Here is a 25082-nt window from a genome sequence, read left to right on the forward strand (position 1 = left end):
CCTCGCCGCTAACACTCTCGCTCGTTACCGCACCCACCCGCCTTACCTTCTTTCCCCTTTGGAAGAACCCTCCCTATATATACTATGCCGAGCATATGTCACCGTGAAGACAAGTCCACTTGTCGAAACGTTGGTTCCTGCTCTGACCTTGTTCTCGTGTTGCTCATAAGTCTTCTTAGTTATGTCAACATGTCATCGGACAATTGTCGCATTTCGGAAGATATATTTCATCATATTTCTCACCCAAAGATAATGCGTTATTACCCTTTTATAAGTAATTATCATACGTGATTGTCATACGTGATCATACCATTTGTAAAATCTCTCAAGGAACGTCTGCTTGCCCCTTACACTCACTAACTGGTGAGCATCGGGAAAAGGACGTTTTCCATGAAAGCTGCGTGGCAAAAGCGGCATTCACGAAGAGTGTTGCAGTTTCTTTTTGGTATTTATGCATTTTTTTCAGGCCAACAGTCTTTTGTGTCCTTAAGCACAATCTCCGGCCTGATGCAGTAATTGTCTAGCATGAAGTCGCAAATCCAATTCCGATTCTGAACAGCGCTTTTCTTGACCCAGTACGTGCAATGCGTTCTATCTGAAAAGAGAAAACCAGTATTTATTTTTTGATTATTGCAAAATAATGCCTCCAAACGCAGACTGGTATGAAATACGCATAGTATAGCTCTCAATACGAGCTACAACACCGGAACCCGCAGCCGAATGTTCCCCTAGACTTCACAGGAGGCCAACAGATAGAGAGGATACACCAGATAGCTCGAAAGAAGCCCACGTAAATTTTGTATTCCATATCTTTCACAACAACCTCAATATAGACTAAGTTTTCCGACTCTCGACCAACACGACGAAGCCACACAAATGAATTGAATATTCCTACATTAATGAAACATTCTTTCTTCCCGCTTGCCATTAGAGAATGCAACCAACACCCATCTATCACAAATACCAAATCGTTCTCGGAATTCGCAAATAAAATTGAAGGCAACAAGAACTATAATTGCCTGACCAGATTGCATAGTTTTTTATACTTTGTGGAATTGTTACTTTATGGTATGAATATTGTTATATCTTAGTTACACTAGAGTGATGTTCACTGTCTGTATTCATGTGACCAGTATTTGTTGTTGTAATGCATCACTGTAACGCCTCTTTTCCCGCATTTGTTTACATGTTTGATTGTTTTGTGAGCGTTTCATATATTGTATTGCCCTCCTGCTATGCTATCAGTCGAGAGGAGCAGTATTGAAAAACAAACAAATAAATAATAATAACACCTGGTGTTTTAAGCCAGCAAATAGTCAGCATTGCGTGCCCAGCAAAAACGGCGTAGACGATGAAGTCAAAGATCCCGCGCCAACTGGAGAACTGTGGATGCGTATATATTCCCACATTTATGTTTGTTTTGTTTTATACATCTCCCTTCTGATTGTTATTTCAAACTACCCGGTTCTTGGCCAATCCCCCAGAGTGGGTATGTGCCAGTAACTTCAAGGCTCTACATCTACATCTAGATCGTGTTTGGCGTTTTTCTGGTTTGAGTGCAAGGTCAGCCGATCTAATGGCTTTGAGTACATTCCGAAGGCGACGAAGGCGTTCGTCAAAACTTTCCGAAAAGACAACAACATCATCGAGATATACGAGGCAGCTTTTCCATTTGAGGTCGGCGAGAACGGTATCCATCATTCGCTGGAATGTGGCTGGAGCGGAACAGAGGGCGAAAGGGTGCACTCTAAACTCGTAAAGGCCGTCCTAAGTTACAAAAGCAGTTTCCTCGCGGTCCCGCTCATCTACATCAATTTGCCAATAGCCACTTTTGAGATCGATAGAGGAGAAATACTTCGCGCGCCTCAGCCTGTCCAGAGAATCGTCGATACGAGGCAACGGGTACACGTCTTTCTTTGTGACGTTGTTTAGCTTTCGGTAGTCAGCACAAAACCGAAGCGTGCCATCTACCTTTTTAACAAGAACGACTGGCAACGGGTACACGTCTTTCTTTGTGACGTTGTTTAGCTTTCGGTAGTCAGCACAAAACCGAAGCGTGCCATCTACCTTTTAAACAAAAACGACTGGCAACGGGTACACGTCTTGCTTTGTGACGTTGTTTAGCTTTCGGTAGTCAGCACAAAACCGAAGCGTGCCATCTATCTTTTTAACAAGAAGGACTGGCGATGACCAGGGACTGCATGAAGGCTGTATTACGCCGTCTTGAAGCATTTCCTTCACCTGCGTTTGAATCGCATGGCGTTCGGTCGGGGAAACACGATAAGGCTGTTGCCGTATAGGGTGCGCGTCGTCATAGGGGATGATACGGTGTTTCGTAATCGATGTTTGACGTATCTTCGACGACCGTGCAAAGCAAGAGTGGAACTCGAGCAACAGCTCGTGCAGGGATTGTTTGTTCTCTTCAGGAAGCGTTGGACTGATGTCGACGTTGCGTAGAGGTGCTTTAGCAGTGCCAATTGCCTCGGAAACAAAACACTCCGTGACATCAGCGATCGGGTCGGCGTAGGCGATGTCAGTACCGGGGAAAAGGTGCCAGTGTTCGTAGCTGAAGTTCGTGACAAGAACCTCACAGTTGCCATCATGGAGGTCAATAAGGCTTCTTGCTACGCAAACACCTTGAGAAAGCAGGAGAGAGCGATTGCTTTATGCGACCGCTTCACTGTGTAAGTGTCCGTCACATGCCACTTGAACCACGACACTTGCACGCGGTGGTAACGTGTCAGCGTCGTCGATGACACGAAGAGATGCTCGAGGGTGGATGGTGTTGGTCGTCGCTGTGGCGCTCTTTGTCGAAAAAGTGACGCGGCGTTGTCGAATGTCGATGATAGCTCCGTGCTCCCTGAGAAAGTCCATGCCGATGATTAGGTCTCGAGAACACTGAGGGAGAATGCTCAAGCTGGCAACAAATGTAGAGCCGCGAATCTGTATTCATGCCGTGCGCATGCCGAGTGGTGTGCCGATGTGCGCACCAGCTGTACGAAGTGGCGTTCGATTCCAAGGCATCGTCACTTTCTTCAGAATATTGGCCAGGTTTTCGCTGACTATTGAATAATCCGCTTCAGAGTGCACTAAAACAGTCACTTCGCGGCCGTCGAGCAGTACAGGAATGTCCAAGGAAATTCTTGCCAGTGCAAGTAAGCAACTTCGTGAGAGGCCTCACAATGGCCAGACATTATTTTTCAGTGGCAGAATACTTGATCTCGGTCTTTGTGAGTGCGCGACTCGCGTAAGCGACACAATATTCTGTATAGCCAGGTTTGCGTTGCGCAAGTACTGCACCAAGGCCGACAGCACTGGCATCTGCATGTACTTCGGTAAGAGCTTGGCGATCGTAGTGACGGAGTATTGGAGGAGATGATAACAGGTGGCGGATAGTCTCGGAGGCGACATCACATTCAAGGGACCAACTGGAGATGTCTGTGCCGGCACTTCGAAGCTTCGTCAAAGGTGCAATGATGGTGGCGAAATTGCGCACAAAGCGACAGAAATAGGAACAGAGCCCGATAAAACTCTGAAGGGTCTTCAGTGATGCTAATTTCGGGAAGTCGACGACAGCATGGAGTTTCGTGGTGTCGGAGAGGACACCGTCTCCGGATACAAAGTGGCCGAAGATGGTAAATTTACGGGCCGCAAAGCGACACTTCTTGATATTCAGCTGGAGGACAGCCGTCTTGAAGCACGTCAGAACATGGTGGAGACGGGTAAGATGAGTCGAAAAGTTCGGAGAAAATACGAAGATGACATCCAGATAGCAGAGGTAGACGTTCCACTTTCCTACAGCAGGTCGGCCATTAAAGGCAGTCTTAAATTCAGGCCATGTCGAAAATGTTGCCTCGGGGTAGTGGCGCCACAGGTGAGCGACATCCGCGAGATGAAAAGCAACGTTGGTGAGCTTGGTCACATCGTCCCATTTGCTGTGGTTGCTCACCCGTTCGTACGACGAAAGCCAGTCGTCGACGTCAGTGTCGGCAGTGCCACTGAACGCAGCTGGGTCACGTTGACGAATGGCACCGCAGGTGATGGGACCAGTGGACGAAGCGGGCGAACATTTGCAAGCGCTTCTAGTCGCAAAAACAGCTTGACTGTAAAGTGACTGCAGCCAGCGATATTGCATAGATAGCTATCACGTAAACAAGATTACGGTAAAGAACCTGTACCCTCTCCTGCAGACATATGACACTCTCGACTGCCTACATAGAAACCAATACTTCTTCTCTATTGATCACCGATGCCGTTATTGGCAGACAGGTTGATGAAATGGGTCGCCAGAAGACACTTTCGTTATACCGAATGTCCTTTACCATTTCAAGTACATGCCTCGAGACCACTGTAGTGCCCTAGCAACTGTAGAATTAACGATGGAGTCCATTCTCCAGGGCTATAAACGGTCCATTTGCCTATGGGACGTCAGTAGGCAACCTCACCTTTTTTTGAGCTCTTCGAAGTGCCATTTTAGACACCGCGAAGCCGTGTCCTTGGCCATTTTGTCAGTGCTGCGGGTATATGCATTGACTCCACAAGACTCATGCCCTCAAAAACGGTTATACGCGCAGCTCAGCAAAAGATGTGTGCGCAGCTTAATTGGCGTACTCACGTTCTTATTTTCGGGTGTTCTTTTTTGTTTTTGCAGATGTCGCCCTGTCACTAATGGTCCTCCTTAAGGACGCTGCATTGTTTTGGAGTCGTGAACAAGTCGATGCCGTCTACACCTTTATCCACACGCTCACAACGGCTTCGATTTAGGACACTTTCTACCATGCGCAGCAATGTAAGTTAGCACGGACACCAATGTCCATGGCATACGCAGGTGCCGTTTTCATCTAAATAGCATCATGGGCACGAGCTCTTGAGGGCCTACGCGAAATGCCTATTGTTTCCTTAGGATCGCAGTTTTTCTATCACCAAGCGCTAGCGTCTTACTTTGGCTTAGGCCTTGGCAACATTTTGCCTTGACAACTTCTTTGGCTGCTAATTTTGTCTCAAAATGGCCCACCATGCCCTCTGATGGCTGTCGTAACTGAATTAACCTACTGGCCAACTTCGCCGCTGATCACTAAGGCTCCAGGAGTATTCTTTCGTTGCTATGTGCAAGTCCGGCGATTCATGTCACACCTGCCGTCAATCTTCGTGAAATCGGATGAACAGCATGTCCTCGCATGCTTCCCGGCTTTTTGTGATTTTCGCGGCTTCGTTACCAAGAAGCCGAACGACGGCGCCTCGTTGTTTATCATTTAGACTTGAGTTTCGGGCACTCGGAGTCTCGGATTGCCCTCGTCGAATGTTCTTGATGCACTACATTCTTTATCGACGCAACAGCTCTGATGGACTAGAATTACTTGTTAGCTTGGTTCTAATGTCCTCGCACAGGTTTACAACGCACCTACTTTAGTACAGACAGTACGTGTGTTAGAGCATGAAGTCGCCTTTTCTGACCACGCCTGCACAACTCTGTGCGACGCGACGTCGCGCTTGCTGTCACACGTGCCCTGTCTACAAGTTGCACTACAGATGTCGCAGACTTACCTCAGGACTGGATTATTCACCTTTTCGACCACCGGTAATCTCTGAAAGATTGTGGCTGCTAATATTACTCGCAGGTTGTAGAAGGTATGCATCATTTCTTTTCCACCGGACACATAATCACAACAGCCTACCACCTACAAACGAACAACGTATTGACCGAGCGAATGAATCAGTCTTACATAGATGTTGTCTATATAAAGCCCTTGAGAAAATGTATATGGATAAGAAGCTTGTCGAAAAAATATCCGTAATTCAGGCTCACAAACACGAATTGGATGCAGTGGTAAATTCGCAACGTGTAGTTTGGATAGTAGCCTTCAACTTCAAGCTACATACAAAATGGAACGGCTGCTAACCAACCCATGTGCCACTCTGATTACTTCCATAGGCACAGAAGAAAATTCGCTATATTGGGAATTCCTGGTCCGCATATTTTTTGCTCAGAGGCCTACGTTCCCACTGATCATCGTGATTCAGGAAGCACATTGCTGTCTGCGGGCTTTGCGTATCATTCTTCAAATCGAAACACCACTGGTCACTCCAGTGGCAAGACGGCATCCCACTTTGCCTTTTCACACCTTCCAATTTCGGCGTCGCACCATAGCACAGAGTTCGCCATGTCACCGCTGTTTGGGCTCTTATGGTTCGTCAGATTCCCGACGATTGATTCATAGGGTCTCAGGGGTCGCAGAAGACCGTATACAACTGTCGCCACCGCAACTTCCTGTTCTCTTGCGGAACTCTTGTAGCTCTATGGTCTCCTACTCGTCGTGTACACTTATTAGAAAAAAAAAAGATAGGCAGAGCTCATCTCACGACGGTTGTGGACGGTAGTGCATTTAGCATTGAATAAATGTAGCGACATACCGTAATGTCACTGTCGAAACAAGTTATGCGAGGCGTGCACGTCAGCGAGACCTCTCTCGGCTCTAACTAGCAGCGCACATGCTAAGCCTGCGCGTGGCCTCCAAAATGCATGGCGTGTTGATGCATGAGAAACGCGTCATGCGGTAGCTGGGATCCTCTCTCACGCTTCCTTGCGGACACTCTGCGCCATCTGGCGGCGCGGACGAGAAACGCGCGCGTGGCCCCCGAGACGAGAAGCATGGCGGACCGGTGCGTGCAAAAGCTGGAAATTGTTCCCTGGCTTGCCGCACGGCCACCGGCACATACAGAGTGATCCAATTTGAGGGGAGCTCCATTGAAGAGTGGCACATGCCCACTGCATTCATGGCGCAGCTCGCTAATGTGTTGGCGTGAGATACGCTAACTGAAAAGTGGCACATACCCAGTGCATTGTGGCCCAGACTGCTTAAGCGTTGGGTTGCTGGCCTTGATGAACGCGTGTTCATTGACGAAAAGCATAGACCGATTGGCACATATCTAGTGCTTCAAGTCGGCGTCAAACAAGTTCATTTAAGAGCGGTACAAAACCAGGCCTGCATTACATTGACCCATGTCAGCGGGAAAGAGGTTCGCTGAATAGCGGTACATGTGGGCACATTGCCACAAACTCGGGGTCTCATGTTGGTCCGACGGTTGGTGTCGAACCCTTTTTCCTCAGCCCAGCGAACCCGATGCTCCAACTATTCGACCCTTGTCGACATAGTGACCCATGTTGCCGGGAAAACGGTTACATGCGAGCATAGACGGAGAAATAAATAAATAAATAAATAAATAAATAAATAAATAAATAAATAAATAAATAAATAAATAAATAAATAAATATACATCGATATTTAGGTGGACAGATAGCCCTCGGAAATTGCTTGAAGTGCCCTAAGAGTGCTGAGGCAGTAAAAGTCCTTTCACTTTGCACCGGACCCTTGATGTCGTCGTAAAGACTAAGGGGAGGCTAACTATGAAATTGCCCTTGTTCAAAATAACCTGTTGTCTTCCCCGTTAAGGCTCATTCACACTAGGCCGACACGACACCGATTTTGGTCTGGCGACTGTTGGCGATAGCAGTTTACAGGACGAAAAACGCTGTGGCGAGCGGTTTAAACGAAGGGAAACGCTGTCGCCAACAGTCGGCAGACCAAAATCAGTGTCGTTTCGGCCCATTGTGGATGAGCCTTTCTGAATTCGTGGAATTCACGCCCTCATTTAAAACAGGTGTGCCAGGTTGCTTAGTTTCAATTTCAGGAAGACGACGCTCCAGTACCCCAAGGGTTATGTTAATGACGTTCTTTGGCAAAGACGACCATGTGCGAAAACACAATGAAAATGTGGCAGTTTGCTTGAGCTGTCAGTGTATCACCCTGCGTGTCTGCCACACAGCATTGACACGTAAATAGTGTGTATATAGATTTGTGTCAAACGTTTCTATTTTGTGACAAGATATTAAATGAACAAGCAACCAACCGAAACGCACACGACAGTGTAGCACGGATACTTCTATCCAGGTGTCTTCGCAATTTTGATGAATTTGATGATGTGGTATCCTTTACTTTACAACACTATATTTGAGTGGACGCTGATTATGCGACACATTGAAGTCCTGGGTACTTACGGCCGTGGTGTGGGACGTTACCAAAAATTATGCATTGATCAGTAGCATACAGTATCTGGTACTTTGGTTTCATATGTTTAGGCGTTCGTTGTCCCGCTGCAAAGGCAAGGCGCACGATTACAGCGAAGCTGGTAGCAGTATTTGCGCGCCACTGACAGTATTGAACTAGGACAATAAATTGCGAATGCTTTCGTGGGCCCTGTAAGAGGAGCTTAAGAGTATAAACATTGTGTTCCAGAAGAAGTGGAGCAACGAATAACATTTAGACTGCTTGTGAGGGCCACTTGCCTACCATGGCCTCTTGCGCCACGCATGGTACTTGACCGACAGTACAACGCATACTGTGGGACTGTCCCGGATAGAGTACTGTTTTCGACAGGTAGTCCACATCAGACATGAAAATTTACGAAGACGCACAGCTGCATATGGCACTTGAGGGATCGATGCGTTCCTCTTCGCCAGGAACTTCCAACGTTAGGCGGTGACTGCTGATCGGTTGTAGTCGCCCCCTGCTATATTTCTTTATATGTATTCTCACGCTGAAGTAATGTTGAAGAATAAGGCGGTAGCACAACTGCAAGTCACGAAACTAACGTTTTATTGGTAGACCTGTGCCCATGAAAAAACGTTACTCTCGGGCGGAACGATAGTGACGAGCACATGCGTCGATGGTCGGAATGTGGTCTGCGGGTCAGGCGCGTTGGCTATTTCTACTTGACTAACCGAATGTTCCAGCGTAATAGCTGGGGCTCGCACATGTTCTTGAATTTACAACACTATTCGCGTCACGAAAGAAATCTGATTGCTAAAGGTTCGGCGACAACACAGAACACGGGTCGGAACAGCTACAAGAATTGCGAATGTTCTGATACATGCAGGTGGTGTCTTGCACTGCGAAATAACGTTTAATATTTGATAACCAGTAAAAAGCGGTCACCGGAACAAGATGGACAAGTACACATGTCAATATTGTTACGGAGCAACCAAGAATGGCGCCAAAGTCGGAAGACGATGATTTGCGTGTCTAGGTGTTATCGGTCTCGACAGCCATCTTGTTTGTATATGGTTGCCTTTCTTGTAAATAGTGTAAATAAATCTTTATATGTGACTTCCGCAACGTAACAAATTGGTGGAGGTGCGGGGTACCCACGAGAGACAAGAACGGAGCTGCGCAGTGGTCGTCACCTCGGACTGAACATGACGGGCGAACCAGGACCCCAAATGGCGTGGCCCACATAAACGCCAACAGTTGTCCTGGCTCAGCCGCGGAATCCAGGAACGTTTTGCGGCACCGACCACCTCGATGTGGAAGACTGGATCGCCACGTATGAGCATGTAAGTGCCCACAACAAATGGGATCCGACGATTAAGCCGGCTAACTCGGTGTTCTACCTCCAAGGCACGGCGAAGGTGCGGTACGATAACCACGAGGAAGAGCTTCACGACTGGGACACGTGCAAGCTGAAGCTGAGGGACTTGATCGGCCGCCCTACCGGGCGGAGGACCGCTGCAAAGAAAGAACCAGCGACCCGCGTTCAAGTGTCCACAGAACCATCCGTCTCTTACATCCAGGACGTGCTGGCTCAGTGCCGTAAGGCCGACAGCGATATGGCTGAGTCAGAAAAGATTGGCCACGTACTGAAGGGAATCATTGATGATGCTTTCAACCTGCTCATGTGCAAAAATTGTGAGACGGTGCAGGACATCATAAAAGAGTGTCAACACTCTGAGCAGGCCGAGAGCCACCGCATTGCGCCGCCATTCGCATGTCTGCCTCACACCTCTGTCACACCTCTGCCAGAATAAAGTCCTCTCACCTGTTGCATCACGCACCCTCTGCGTTGCCTACGGAGGAACGCTACCGTGCTTGGTATGTGCACTGCTCGCATTGGCATCGTGGGGCGCCTAACCACTGTGTTGGTTGCCGTTTTGAAACAATGCCCTTTCGACGTTAGACTCGGCTTAGACTTTTTAACGTCCCAATCAGCCCTCTGACTGCGCGTCTAGTGTCATTCAGCTTGAGCTACCCCACGGCTGCTATAGCCAACCTACCCGCCGCGGTGGCTCAGTCAGCTAAGGCGTTACGCTGCTGCTGCTGAGCACGAGGTCGCGGGATCGAATCCCGGCCACGGCGGCCGCATTTCGATGGAGGCGAAATGCAAAAACGCCCGCGTGCTTGCGTTGTAGTGCACATTAAAGAACCCCAGGTGGTCAAAATTGATTCAGAACCCTCCACTACGGCGTGCCTTATAATCAGAACTGGTTTTGGCACGTAAAACCTAAGAAAGAAGAAGCTATATCCAACCTTTCACACCGTCACGGTTATGCTCTGCCGAACACATCCACCTGTCGCCCCAAGCCACTACGTACGTCACTCTAATGTCGTTTCCATATGTTCCTCACGGCGTCTACGTGCTATGTCCCACCACCGACACACTGCTTCAAAGGAATTTGGTCGTTCCCCATACCGTGCTCACTGTTACAGGCAATCAGACTTCGCTCCTTCTCCTTAAGTTTAACTGCTCGACTCCAATTGTTCCCAGAGGCATGTATTTGGGCGACATCTTGCCTGTCACCGATTGGGCGATATCTGTGCTTGACATAGAAATTCCGTAGCCCTCTACAGGAGCCTCCGATTCACCGACTCTAGTCACAGACGAAACTAGCTAGATGATTACACTTGACCTCCTTCCTGCACCAGCTGTTGACGTCCGCTGTGTCTTGGTAACTTACCGTGACGTTTTTTACATTGACGGCCAATTTTGGCCCAGATATCGGTGGTCACCCATCGTATTTACACCGGAGACGCCAATCCGACACGCCGTCGTCCGTACCGTGTTTTACATACCGAACGACAAGTGATACAATGAGAAGTCGATAAGATATTAACTAAAGGCGTTATCGAGCCATCTTGCAGTCCGTGTGCGTCCCCTGTTGTCCTTGTCAAGAATAAGGACGGCAGTGGGCGCTTTTTTGTTGATTACCGGCACCTCAGCATATTCACGCGCAAGGATGTCTACCCCTTGCCGCGTATTGATGACGCTTTGGACAACTTGCACGGAGTTAAGTACTTCTCATCCATAGACCTTCAATCAGGCTATTGACAAATATAGGTAGACGACATAGACCATGAGACATCAGCTTTTGTAACATTTGACGGCCTCCAATTCAAGGTTATGCCGTTCATCCTTTGTAATACACCAGCTACCTTCGAAAGAATGATAGGACGTTCTGGCGGGCTAGTTGGTTCATAGTTTTTAGACGTTTATAAACTGCGCAAAAAAAAAAAAACGAAGACACAAGAAAGAAAACACTCACGACACCACGAGTTCAGGCACGTGTTCGGGACCCTCATGAGTGAAATATATCCTGCTTGCTATCCCAGAAATAAACAGTTGGCAGTCTTCGCTCGTGGTGTCGTGTGCGTTTTCTTTCTTGTGTCTTCGTTTTTTGCGCAGTTTATAAACGCCTAAAAGAATGATAGACTCCATACTACGCGGATTTAAATGGTCCACGTGTCTGTGTTATGCAGACGGTGTTATAGCCTTTTCAACAACTTTTGAGAGTAATCTAACGCGCCTTTCGGCTATTCTTGCTGTTTTTTGACGCGCCTACCTACAATTGAACTCATGCAAGTGCCATTTTGCACGTCATCAAATTACCCTTCTTTGCTATCTCGTCAATGCTGCTGGTGTTCAACCCAACCCGGACAAGGTTCGTGCTGTCTACAACTTTCCTGTGCCTTCTTCGACCGCAGACGCAAGAAGCTTCGTTGGGCTATGCTCCCATTTCCGTCGTTTCATCAAGAATTTCGCGACGCCGCTCGCCTACTCACCGACTTACTTAAGAAGGACGCTGCATTCACGTGAGGCTCTGCTCAAACCAAAGCCTTCTCCGCCCTCGTTCGCTTGCTAACGTCCCCGCCATTGCTGGCTCATTATGATATTGCCACCTGTAGGTAGTGGGTCGAGGGCAAGAGTGGGTCGAGCCCAAGAGAAGAAAGAAGACCGCGCGCGCCTTCTCTGCTCGAGCCAGCCCCGACGGTCGCGTCTTCCAAGAGCCAGCTGCTCTACGTTTATTAAACCTTCAGGGCTACTTCTCGAGGCTCGTGACAAACTGGTGGAGGTGCGGGGTAAGCGTCTTCACGGATGTTGCAGACCCCTCCAAGGATCCGCGCTACGAATCCAGTGCCTGTCGACACTCCCGTGCATCGGGCCAGCCGCAGGATCAGGGGACTGTCTCCAGAAGTCGTCAACGCTACAGTTCCCACCACATCAAGCGGTATGACCAGCGCTTCTCTTCAAACCGCCCCAACCGCTACGGGAAGCACGATGTCGAATCGTTACACACTTGAGAGTCCACGGATCCCGAAGACGTTTCATGGCACAGTGTTCGAAGACGTCGAAGACTGGATGGTCGAATACGAGCGCGTGGCCTCCGTGAACGAATGGAACGACACGGAGAAACTCCGACACGTCTACTTCTACCTGGAGGATGGCGCGCGTACGTGGTTTCAGAACCGCGAGGGGCAACTGACGTCGTGGCGCGAGTTTTGTCGTCAGCTTTTGGAGACATACACCAGTCCTGATCGCCACGAACGAGCGGAACGCGCGATTCAGGCCCGCGTCCAGTTGCCAAACGAAACTGTGACCACTTACGTCGAAGACATGACGCGCCTCTTCCGACGGGCCGATCCAAGAATGACGGAGGAGAAGAAGTTACGTCATCTGATGCGCGGGGTCAAGGAGCAACTCTTCGCTGGCCTCGTACGGAGCCCTCCGAAGACGGTCGCGGAGTTCTTGTCCGAGGCCGTGACTATGGAAAAGATGCTTCTGCATCGCTCGAACATGTATGAGCGGCAAGCGAACAGCATGTCTGTTGCGGACATTTTCACGGCCATAGGAAGCAACGGTGACTGTCTGCGAGAACTCATCCGCTCTGTCGTGCGCGAAGAGTTGCAAAAGGCCGCCGTAACACCGCACCCTACGGTAAGCTCCATAGCGAGCATTATCAAGGACGAAGTGCACCAGGCGCTCCGTGATACCTTGCCTCCTGCTAACGCTGCGGCAGTACCTGTTGAATATCCGCGTGCGACCTACGCGGAAGCCCTGAAGCGCCCTTCTCCCTCTCCGCCGCGGTTCGTTCGTGCTCCTCCTACGGTGTCAATTCAGTCGGCGCAGCCGATGTCGTACTACGACGCTGGGTATACACCGCCGCCGGTTGTTCATGCCGCTCCATTTGCCCACCATTCGGAGCAAGCGGTTCACTACGTCGACGACAGACGCCCGCCCCCTCGGAAGTCGGATGTTTGGCGCACACCCGATCATCGGCCTCTGTGCTTCCACTGCGGTGAAGCTGACCACCTGTACCGCCAGTGCCCATATCGGCGCCTTGGGATTCGCGGCTTTTCCGCATACTCGCCGCCACCCCGATACGGCCAGCGACCCCGGGACATTGAGGACTACCTCTCTCAGCAGCGCTTGCCACCGCCTGCCAGGCGGCAGTCGCGATCGCCGTCTCCCAGACGATTTTCACCTCCGCCCCAGCGCTGTTCTCCCGAGCGGTCGACCAGTCCCCGCCGGGAAAACTAACTGAGGCGATCTTTGGGGGCGAGGTCGCTGACGGTCGAAGCGCTGAAGACCTCCGACGGACGCAGTTACGGAAACATACCGATCCGCCATCACCTGCAGCGGAACGAGACGACCGGCTTTCGCTCGACATACCAGTGACTATTGACGGTTATGCCGTGAGTGCTTTAGTGGACACCGGCGCAGACTACACGATACTAAGCAGGAAAATAGCAATGCAGTTGAAGAAAGTGATCACTCCCTGGCGTAACTCGCAGATTCGGACGGCTGGCGGCCACGTCGTTACTCCGCTGGGCGCCTGCACGACTAGAGTTGAGATTCAAGGATCTACATTCGTTGCGAGCTGCCTTGTCTTACGCGAATGCTCCCGCGACGTTATTCTTGGGGTTGACTTCCTGCAGTAGTACGGCGCGATTATCGATCTGCAAGAGCATCGTATCACTTTCTCTGCCGCACGAGCAATCGACGTGCAAGACGGCCAACGGCGCGACGACGTACTTCGTGTTTCGGCAGACAGTGTAACGCTTCCTCCACGAGCCAGTGTCCTCGTCGACGTTACATGCTGTGGCTTACGCGATGGCGAAGCGGTGGCCGAAAGTAACTTGGAACACCTACTGAAGCAAGGTGTTTGTGTGCCTCGAAGTGTGATACAGATTCGTGCTGGTCATTCGCAATTGCTTGTTACCAACTTTAGCTACGAGCACCGACACCTGTTCCGCGGCACTTCGTTAGCGTTTGCTCACGCAGTAGCAAACGTTAACAACTGCTTCACGTCAGAAGTAGTGGAGACAGCAGACACGTCTCTGGGCCATCTCGACATCAATTCTGAACTGTCCACCGATAGCCAGACAGCACTGCGCAAGCTCTTGCTTGAATTCAGGACCTGCTTCGCACATTCTTCCAAGGTACGCCAGACTTCGATCACTAAACACAGGATCATCACGTACGAAGACGCACGCCCGATACACCAGCAGCCTTACCGCGTGTCGGCAAAAGAACGCGAAGCCATACGTACGCAAGTCCGCGAGATGCTTGACGATGGCGTCATCGAACCTTCTAACAGCCCGTGGTCGTCTCCGGTCGTTCTTGTCAAAAAGAAAGACGGAACGCTACGGTTCTGTGTCGACTACCGCAAGCTCAACAACGTGACTAAAAAGGACGTGTACCCGCTGCCGCGTATCGACGACTCGTTAGATAGACTACGGCGTGCCCACTATTTTTCTTCTCTCGATTTAAAAAGCGGGTACTGGCAAATCGAGGTAGACGAACGCGACCGCGAGAAAACAGCCTTTGTGACTCCAGATGGGCTCTATGAATTTCGAGTGCTTCCTTTTGGCTTGTGTTCAGCCCCGGCTACTTTCCAGCGAATGATGGACACTGTCCTTACAGGACTGAAGTGGCAGGCCTGTCTTGTGTACCTGGATGATGTGGTCATCTTCTCTGAAACGTTCGAGCAGCATCTTCACCGCCTACGGAGTGTGCTAGAAGCCATCCGATCGGCAGACCTCACACTTAAGCCCGAAAAGTGTCACTTTGGTTACGAAGAGCTCAAGTTCCTCGGGCATGTAGTAAGCGCCAAAGGGGTCCGACCCGATCCCGACAAGCTTGCCGCTGTGGCCGCGTTTCCAGCTCCTGCCGATAAGAAGGCCGTCCGGCGCTTCCTGGGTTTGTGCGCCTACTATCGCCGGTTTATTAAAGGCTTTTCGAAGATAGCGGAACCCCTGACACGCCTTACGAGGGACGATACGCCATTTGTGTGGCATAATGAGCAACAGGCGGCTTTTGCTGAATTACGACAGCGCCTGCAGTCAGCACCCGTTCTTGCACATTTTGACGATGATGCTGATACTGAGGTGCATACCGACGCCAGCAGCATTGGCCTTGGCGCAGTGCTCGTCCAGCTTCAAGATGGAGTGGAAAGAGTTATAGCGTATGCCAGCCGCTCCCTGTCCCGTGCCGAGGCGAATTATTCGACTACGGAGAAAGAGTGCCTCGCGGTCGTGTGGGCGATCATAAAGTTTCGCCCCTATCTCTATGGTCGTCCCTTTAAAGTAGTGACGGACCACCATGCCCTCTGTTGGTTGGCAAGCATGCGCGACCCTTCAGGACGACTGGCACGGTGGAGCTTGCGGCTACAGGAATTTGACATCAACATCGTTTTAAGTCTGGCCGTAAGCATGAAGACGCTGACACACTGTCCCGCGCACCCATTGATCCTGCCAGTCAGGAAACAGAGGATGATGACGGCTTCCTGGGCGCCATTAGTTCGTCGGACTTGAGCAGACGGCAGCGTGACGACGCTGAGATTAGACCGATCATCGATCATTTAGAGGGCCGCGACACAACCATACCACGCCATCTGTCCCGCTCGCTGACGTCCTTCTGTCTGCGAGACAACGTGCTTTATAAGAAGAATGCTCGTTCGACCAGCCGTGCTTACCTCCTGGTGGTTCCAAGGGACATGCGCGACGACATCCTCTTCGCTTGCCATGACGAACCGACATCTGGTCATTTAGGCTTTTCACGAACACTCGCTAGAGTAAGCGAAATGTACTATTGGCCCGGGCTTTCAGCAAGCGTCAAACAGTACGTTAAAGGCTGCCGTGAATGCCAGCGCCGCAAGACACCATCCGTTAAACCGGCTGGCTTACTTCAGCCAATTGAAGCACCTCGCACGCCTTTCGACCAAGTCGGCATGGACATTCTCGGACCGTTTCCTCTCTCGGCCGACGGTAACAAATGGGTGATCGTCGCGACTGATTATTTAACACGCTATGCTGAGACGCAGGTGATCCCACGAGCCACGGCCTCAGAGGTAGCGCAGTTCTTCATGCGCCACATCGTCTTGCGTCACGGTGCTCCCTCCACTGTAATAACCGACAGAGGGACAGCTTTCACAGCGCAGCTTATGGACGAAGTTTTTGAATTGAGCAACACCAGGCATCGCAAGACGACCGCGTACCATCCGCAGACCAACGGACTTACCGAGCGACTGAATAAGACTGTCACAGACATGCTCGCAATGTACATCGACGTTCAACACAAAACATGGGATCGGATCTTGCCTTACGTGACCTTCGCGTATAACACCGCCGTGCAAGAGACGACGCGCTTCACGCCCTTTCGCCTTCTCTACGGTCGCGAAGTCCAGACGATGCTGGACGCTATGCTGCCGTGTCAAGACGCTGACCTATTGACAACAGACGCCGAGGAATTTGCAGAGCGTGCTGAGGAAGCTCGGCAGCTCGCGCGGCTGCATATCGGCCAGCAGCAGCAGGCAGACGCACGACGCTACAACATCCGCCACAGGGACGTGTCCTACAACCCCGGAGACCAAGTTTGGGTGTGGACCCCCGTTCGCCGTCGTGGCCTCTGTGAAAAGCTTCTGAGCCGGTATTTCGGTCCGTATAAAGTGCTCCGCCGCGTCAGTGACGTAAACTACGAAGTTGTTCCGGACACAACATCGCAGACACGGAGTAGGACACAAAGACAACCGACCTCAGACATAGTTCATGTTGTGCGCATGAAGCCGTACATTGCGCGTCCGTAATTTTTTTTTCATTTTTTCATTTTTTTTCTCTCATTCCCTTTGTTTCTACTTTTCATTTATCTTTGGGAGCTTGCTTCTTCGTTCATTGACTGTGCCGGCGTGACGGCTACATTTTTTTTGTGTACTTTCGCTTTGCCTGCCTTCCTCTTCTTTGTCTTCAACGCCTATTTTTTTTAGCATCGAGGCGATGCTTTTGTTCGGAAGGGGGGATATTGCCACCTGTAGGTAGTGGGTCGAGGGCAAGAGTGGGTCGAGCCCAAGAGAAGAAAGAAGACCGCGCGCGCCTTCTCTGCTCGAGCCAGCCCCGACGGTCGCGTCTTCCAAGAGCCAGCTGCTCTACGTTTATTAAACCTTCAGGGCTACTTCTCGAGGCTCGTGACAATATATATGCCGCCACTGAACTTCACACGGATGCCAGTGGCCATGGCATTGGGTCTGTACTGGCTCAATCGCAGCGTAATTTGCATAAGCCAGCCGGCTATTGTCACCCGCCGAGGGAAATTTTTCAATTACTGAACAGGAGTGCCTGGCGTTAGTTCAGGCAGTAGCTAAATTTCGCCCTTACGTGTATGGCCACACATTTTTCCGTGGTTTGCGATCACCATGCTTGTGCTGGCTATCGCCACTTAAATACTGGACGATTGGGTAGGCGGGTAGTACGACTCCAACAATATTTATTTGTTGTCGTGTACAAGTCAGGCCAAGACAATATAGAGGCAATGAATGAAACCGTAACTAGGTTGATCTCACAAGCAGCAGTTGAAGTGGGAGGCAAGGCACCAAGGCAACCAGTAGGTAAGCTCTCCCAAGAAACTAAGGACCTAATAAAGAAACGACAAAACATGAAAATGTCCAACTCAAGACTGATCAACAAGAAGAGTCAAAACTGATCAACAAGAAGAAAGTAAGGGATATTCGAAATTATAACGTGAGAAAGATTGAGAAAGCCGTAAAATATAGACGCAACATTTAATCAATAAGAAGAAAGCTTGGCATAGGACAAGGCAAGATATATGCACTGAAAGATCAGCATGGTCTAGTTCACGAGCTAGTACCTTGGACTTTTGTCGGTGCTGCGCTGTCCCTTCGACGACTCGGACTTACTTTAACGGCCTCTTTTAGAAGCCGCCTGTCTATTAAACGTGACAATGTCACCAGCAATTTCAATGACATAGTAAAAGCAGCGAAATAATTCTATACTGACCTGTACAGTGTCCAAAACAGCCAAGCTACTTTCATTCGAAATAGTGATGAACCTGATACAGAGGCTCCTTGTATAACTAGCGATGAAGTTAGAAGGGTCTTGAAAGACATGACCAGGGGAAAAGCTGCTGGAGAAGATGGAATAGCAGTAGATTTAATCAAAGATGGAGGAGATATCATGCTTGAAAAGCTTGCGGCCTTTTATACGCAATGCCTCACAACTTCAAGTGTACCAGAGAGCTGGAAGAACGCCAACATTATACTAATCCATAAGAAGGGAGACGTTAAAGAATTGAAGAAATATAGACCCATTAGCTTGCTTTCAGTATTGTATAAAATATTCACCAAGATAATTTCCAATAGAATCAGGGCAACACTTGACTTCAGCCAACCAAGAGAACAGGCTGGCTTCAGGAAGGGATATTCTACGATGGATCATATCCATGTCATCAATCAGGTAATCGAAAATCTGCAGAGTACAATCAACCTCTCTATATGGCTTTCATAGATTTTGAAAAGGCATTTGATTCCGTCGAGATACCAGCAGTCATAGAGGCATTGCGTAATCAAAGAGTACAGGAGGCATACGTGAATATCTTGCCAAATATCTACAAGGATTCTACAGCTACCTTGGTTCTCCACAAGAAAAGTATAAAGTTACCTATCAAGAAAGGGGTCAGCCAAGGAGACACAATCTCTGCAATGCAATTCACTGCATGCTTAGAAGAAGTATTCAAGCTCTTAGACTGGGAAGGCGTAGGAGTGAGGATCAACGGCGAATATCTCAGCAACCTTCGCTTTGCAGATGACATTGTCCTATTCAGCAACAATGGAGACGAATTACAGCAAATGATTGAGGACCTTAATTGAGATAGTGTAAGAATTGGGTTGAAGGTGAATATGCAGAAGACAAAGATAATGTTCAATAGCCTGGCAAGGAAACAAGAATTGAGGATCGCCAGTCAGCCTCTAGAGTCTGTAAAGGAGTACATTTATCTAGGTCAGTTACTCACAGGGGACCCTGATCACGAGAAAGAAATTTACAGAAGAATAAAATTGGCTTGGAGTGCATACGGCAGGCATTGCCAAATCCTGACTGGGAGCTTACCACTGTCGTTGAAAAGAAAAGTGTACAATCATTGCATTCTACCGGTGCTAACATGTTAGGTAGAAACTTGGAGGTTAACAAAGAAGCTCGAGAACAAGTTAAGGACTGCACAAAGAGCGATGGAACGAAAAATCTAAGGACTAACGCTAAGAGACAGAAAGAGAGCGGGGTGGATCAGAGAACAAACGGGAATAGCCGATATTCTGGTTGACATTAAGCAGAAGAAATGGAGCTGGGCAGGCCATGTAATGCGTAGGCTGGATAACCGGTGGATCATTAGGGTTACAGAGTGGATACCAAGAGAAGGGAAGCGCAGTCGAGGTCGGGAGAACACCAGATGGGATGATGAAGTTAGAAAATTTGCAGGCGCTAGTTGGAATACGCTAGCGCAAGACAGGGGTAATTTGAGATCGCTGGGAGAGGCCTTCGTCCTGCAGTGGACATATAATATAGGCTGACGATGATGACGAGTCAGGCCGCTTGGATAAGGATGTCGACTGCCTGTCAAGTCGTGCTGTCGACCACCCTGAACATGAGGCGCATGACACAGACGCCTCCATCCTCCATGGTGATTTCTGATCTGCGTGCTATACGCACTGAACAACGGCGTGATGAGTGCTTACGATTCCAATCGATCGTCTCAATTGTGAACATTCGGATCCCACTCAGCGCATGTTCGTACTGCGTCAGAACGTTCTCTACTGTCGGAGCTCACGTACCGAAGGACTAGAATTTTTACTCGTTGTGCCACGCCATCTCCGAACATCAATTTTCGAGCAGTTGCATGACTCACCTACTGCAGGCCGCCTCGGAGTTTTTCGTACTTACGACCTCGTACAGGTCAGGCCTGTAGCGCTCCGTGCGCCGCTACGTTGCAGCCTGTGCGATCTGCCAGCGCTGCAAAAAACCTGCTGTGCTACCCGATGGACGCCTTCACCTCACTGATGCGCCCTCAGAACCTTTCCTTCGCGTCGGTTTTGATCTTCTTGGGCCTTTTCCGACGTCGAAGCCTGGCAATACGTGGGTCGTTGTCGCGACTGACTACGCGGACCGTTACGCGATTACGTGAGCTTTGCCCACAAGCAGTGCAAACTGAGGTGGCGGATTTCCTTTTACATGACGTCATCCTCCATCATGGCGTACCTAGGCAGTTCTCACTAATCGCCTTCTTATCCCGAGTTGTTGAAGATTTACTTCGTTCCTGTTCTGCCTAGCACAAGCTTTCCAGCACCTACCACCCGCAGACAAACGGAATCATGGAGCGCCTGAATCGCACGTTCACAGAAATGCTGTCTATGTACGTTTCTGACGACAACAGTGATTGGGTCCCCTTCGTGACTGAAGGGGACCCCTTCGTACCCCTTCATTAAACTTAAACGTTCAAGAACTACAATCCTCCGGCCGATTTCTCTAACGCTCTGCGTTGGCAAGGTCATGGAGCGCGTCGTCCCGAACAGGCTCAACGGGTACTTCGAAGACAACGAGGTATACACACACAAGATGATCGGCTTCCGCGCTGGACTATCAACGCAGGACACCATGAAACTAATCAAGAATCAGATCGTGGACGGCTGTTCCAGAGACGTCAAGGCTCTGCTCGGCCCGGATTTCGAGAAGGCTTTCGACAGCGTGCTCTACACCTTCATCGTCAAGACCATTTCGGACCTGGGTCTCGGTTCCATTTTCCACAGCTACGTCAGCTCTTTTCTAACGGACAGGAAGGCCAAGCTTCGCATTGGAGACTTCCGCTCCACTCCCCTCTTCCACTATCTGTCTCTTTTTATCCCATACCCCTTGCCCCCCTCGAGGGTAGCCAACCGGAACTACATCTGGTTAACCTCCCTGCATTTCTATTCATCCTTTCTCTCCCTCTCTTTCTCTCCGCTCCGAAGATGTGCCCTTCGGAGGCCGGGCCACTCCTCAGGGCGCCGTAATCTCCGCCACACTGTTAAGCACCTGTTTGACTGGTCTTTCCGAGAGGTGGGCACGCGTCGAGGACACCATCTACGCCAACGACATCACGATTTGGTGCGCCGGGGGCTGCGAGGGCAGAGTGGAAGAAGCCATATAGGTGACGAACGACGTCATCGAGGAGTATCTACGCCTCACCGGCCTTCAGTGCTCCCCCGCCAAGTCGGAGCTTCTGCTTTACAGAAAAGAGAAGGTAGGCTTCCAAAGATTGGAAGCCAGTCTCCGAAAGCAGCATCTGTCTTCGCACTTGTGACGGGGAGTCGACATCATTCGATCATGGGCATGTTTGTCGAATTCCTGCGGGCAGACATTGACTCTAGCACACATGCTCTGAGAGTGCGGCTCGAGATACCCCAAGTTTAGCAAGGAGGAGTGCGACTCGCTTCTGCGTAGCCCCGCACTAGACAAGCAAATCCTGGCTGTCGGGCGTGCCCGCGACCCGGCGTGCCCGCGGTGGGCTAGACCTGCCGGTCCCTACGTGGGAGTAGCCGGGTGCGCGACGAGTTCGCGTCCTCGCCGTACCTCCGATAAAGTTATTTCACTCACTGAAATCACATGTGCATCGCATCGGGTCGCTCAGCATTTCTTGGGTTCGTTGCGGGGTCGTTGGCTTTGGACTTTGATTCAGTATGCATGGCGAAAGCTTCGCGTTCAACAATCTTTAATTAAGAGAGGGACTTTGATTTTTTTCCGCCACTGGTTTCTATCCCTGCGTTGGCATCCGAATCTATACCATCACTTTCAGAAGCCGAAACCACTTTCCGCCCACAGCAGTCGGCGAAGCGGCTCCCAAAGTCATCAACGCTGGGGCGCATGGAGGTGCCGATGCTACCACTCCAGGAACGCGACTCCAGAAACCCGATTCACTCCAGGAACCCGATTACACTCCAGGAACCCGATTCACGGATCACGGCTGGGAGATGGTTTTTGTTCTGTCGGAACCCCATCCTTGGATGTCAACGCAATCTTTGCCCGAATTCACGACCATTCACCCTGAACTGAGGGAGGCCTCACTGAAGGAGGTGAAGAAGACTAACACGGCTGAAGTCATTATCATCCAGGTGCTGCCCGTACGCAAAAAAACGCGCAAGAGACAGCAAGTTCCGTAAGTTACCACCGTAAGAAATCATCGCAAGAGACCTCAAGAGACGCGCCAGACACGCGGTATTTCGTAAAGCTCAGCTGATTCGAGCACATCGGTGAGCCTAAATCAGTCAGCGGCGACGCTGCGAAGAAGCACCTCACGGTTAAGCAGAGCGGCAGTTCACTCTAGTCGTACGTGCCCAACTGCGACGGCATAATCGTCGGCGAGACCTACGACCAATGCGCAACAGCCATTGGCACGCGCCAGCGAAGCTGGTTGCGTGCAGGACGGCTCACCCACGACTTCACTCCCCGGACAAATTACCTTCATGTTAAGTTGCGTGTTTGCAAGCCATGCCAGAAACGTGCAGCGTAGCCGAGTGTGAAGACGAAGTGAACTTGTTCTCGGGCGCTCGCATAGCGCCCGAGTACAAGTTCAGCTCGGGGCAGGAGATACAAGACGACGACGAGAAGTAAACCAGGCGTTTTGGCTTACGGTCGGCTGTCTGGTTCTTTACAATGGCATGTAATGTTATTATTCACAATTTTTCTGTGATTATAATATGTGAGAAGAAGATTATGTATTAAAAACTAATTATGGGCTAATTAAAAGCTAATTATTCGGCGAAATACAAAGAGTAGTCGGACTTGCTCCAAGCGACGACAAAGAAGGTTACCCTGGTTCTGTGCAGCTACGTAGCACTCGTATGCTTTTCTTTCTTTCTTTCTTTCTTTCTTTCTTTCTTTCTTTCTTTCTTTCTTTCTTTCTTTCTTTCTTTCTTTCTTTCTTTCTTTCTTTCTTTCTTTCTTTCTTTCTTTCTTTCTTGATACTGTTAACCCTCGCTTGAGGGTTGTTACAGGGAGGGAAAATAGTAGAACACAAGCAAATTGCACATTTCATAGCATCAGGTTGGGTGCCCACGATACAAAATATCAATCAAGCATTCAAATTTGTGCACATCTGTCTGATCTACAACATCAGGTAAGGCATTCCACATTTCAATTACATCCGGAAAAAAAGAATAACGAGAAACATCAGCGCGTGTGTTATAAGGCTTGACGGCTCTGCTGTGGTTTATTCTCTCGCTACGATTTGCAGGGAAGTGGGCGTACTTCTCCATTTTTATCTTCAATAGCCTTTGAAGTATATGAACAAAAATCTTAAGTCTGAGTTTTTTTCCTTTGGGGTTCCAGCAACTCAAGCCCACACGAACGCAGAATTGTTGTTACCGAGTCCGTCCTTCGGTATCTTGAAGCAATAAAACGAGCAGCCATTCTCTGAATTCTTTCTAGTTTGTCTATTAAGACGTTTTGGTGGGGGTTCCAGACAACACAAGCGTATTCTAAATATCGACGTATGAGAGTTTTATCAGCCATTAATTTAGCATCCTTCGTTGCATGTTCCAGCTTTTTATTCAGTGAATACAGTTTTTTGTGAAGCCGTCGAGCACAGGTTATCGATATGTTTACGCCAGTGAAATGGGAAATTGTGACTCCTCAATACTTGAATGTATCTACATTTCTTAGTTTGTCACTTGCAATGTTATAAAAGAATGGCACCAGACTTTTTTGTTAGTAACATGTGTAAAAGTCGATTTGTTATAATTGATTTCCATGTCCCATTGATTTCCATGTCCCACGTACACAGCAAGCATATCGCCGAGCGTACGGTTGAAGCGTTCTGTAAGGCTTGGTTTGGGGGTGGTACGCCGAAGTTGTGCGATGAACCACGTGGCACCCCTTGAGAATGGCTTCAACTACTTCGGACAGGAAGACACGCCCGCGATCACTGAGCAGTTCCTGGGGTGACCCATGTCGCAGGATGAATCGTCGAAACAGGAAGGAGGAAACATCGCGCGCTGTAGCTGCCGGTAGGGCGGCTGTTTCGGCGTATCGCGTCAGATGGTCGACTGCTGCAATAGCCCAGCGGTTTCCAGCCGATGTCATGGGAAGGGGCCCGTACAAATCGATGCCGACGCGTCCAAAGGCGGGGTAGGGCAAGGTAAAGGTTGTAGGCCGGCAGGCGAAATGCGGAGTGAAATTTCCGGCGCCGGCAATCGGGACAAGAGCGAACAAACTTGTGAACGTAGCTGTACATCTCGCGCCAGGAATAACGCTGTTGAAGGCGCTGGTAAGTCTTGAAAACTCCGGAGTGCGCACACTGTGGATCAGCATCGAAAGCTGCGCATACTTCGGAACGCAGACTGCGGGGTACCACCAACAACCACTGGCGCCCGTCGGGGTTATAATTGCGTCGGTGAAGCAGGTTGTCGCGAATGGCAAAATGACGTGCTTGGCGACGCAACGTGGGAGTGCTTGGTTGTGCCGACGACTCAGAAAGCAAGTCTATAAGGGAGGCAATCCAATGGTCCTGCTCAGAAGCGATGGTGTTAAGGTCGAGCGAAGAAACAATAATCTCGGATAGTGAGGAGCAGACATTGTCCGGCAAGGCAGAGCGCGAGAGGGCGTCGGCGTCAGAATGTTGGAGTCCGTTGCGGTACAGCACCCGGACATCATAGTCCT

General features: G+C 49.8%; 1 long non-coding RNA gene across 2 annotated transcripts in view; it reads right to left on the reverse strand.

Annotated features, from left to right (window-relative positions):
- Positions 1 to 311: 311 nt before the first annotated feature.
- Positions 312 to 25082, reverse strand: part of LOC125945991 (uncharacterized) — a 54757-nt gene continuing 29986 nt past the window's right edge. For both annotated transcript variants that reach the window (XR_007467298.1, XR_007467297.1), the window contains exons 2-3: positions 8057 to 8152; positions 312 to 595 (exon numbers count right to left, since the gene is read on the reverse strand). This is a non-coding gene — a long non-coding RNA (uncharacterized LOC125945991). The remainder of the gene's footprint in view (positions 596 to 8056; positions 8153 to 25082) is intronic.

This window comes from Dermacentor silvarum, chromosome 5 (assembly GCF_013339745.2).
Source record: "Dermacentor silvarum isolate Dsil-2018 chromosome 5, BIME_Dsil_1.4, whole genome shotgun sequence".
NCBI classification, from domain to species: Eukaryota; Metazoa; Arthropoda; class Arachnida; order Ixodida; family Ixodidae; genus Dermacentor; species Dermacentor silvarum.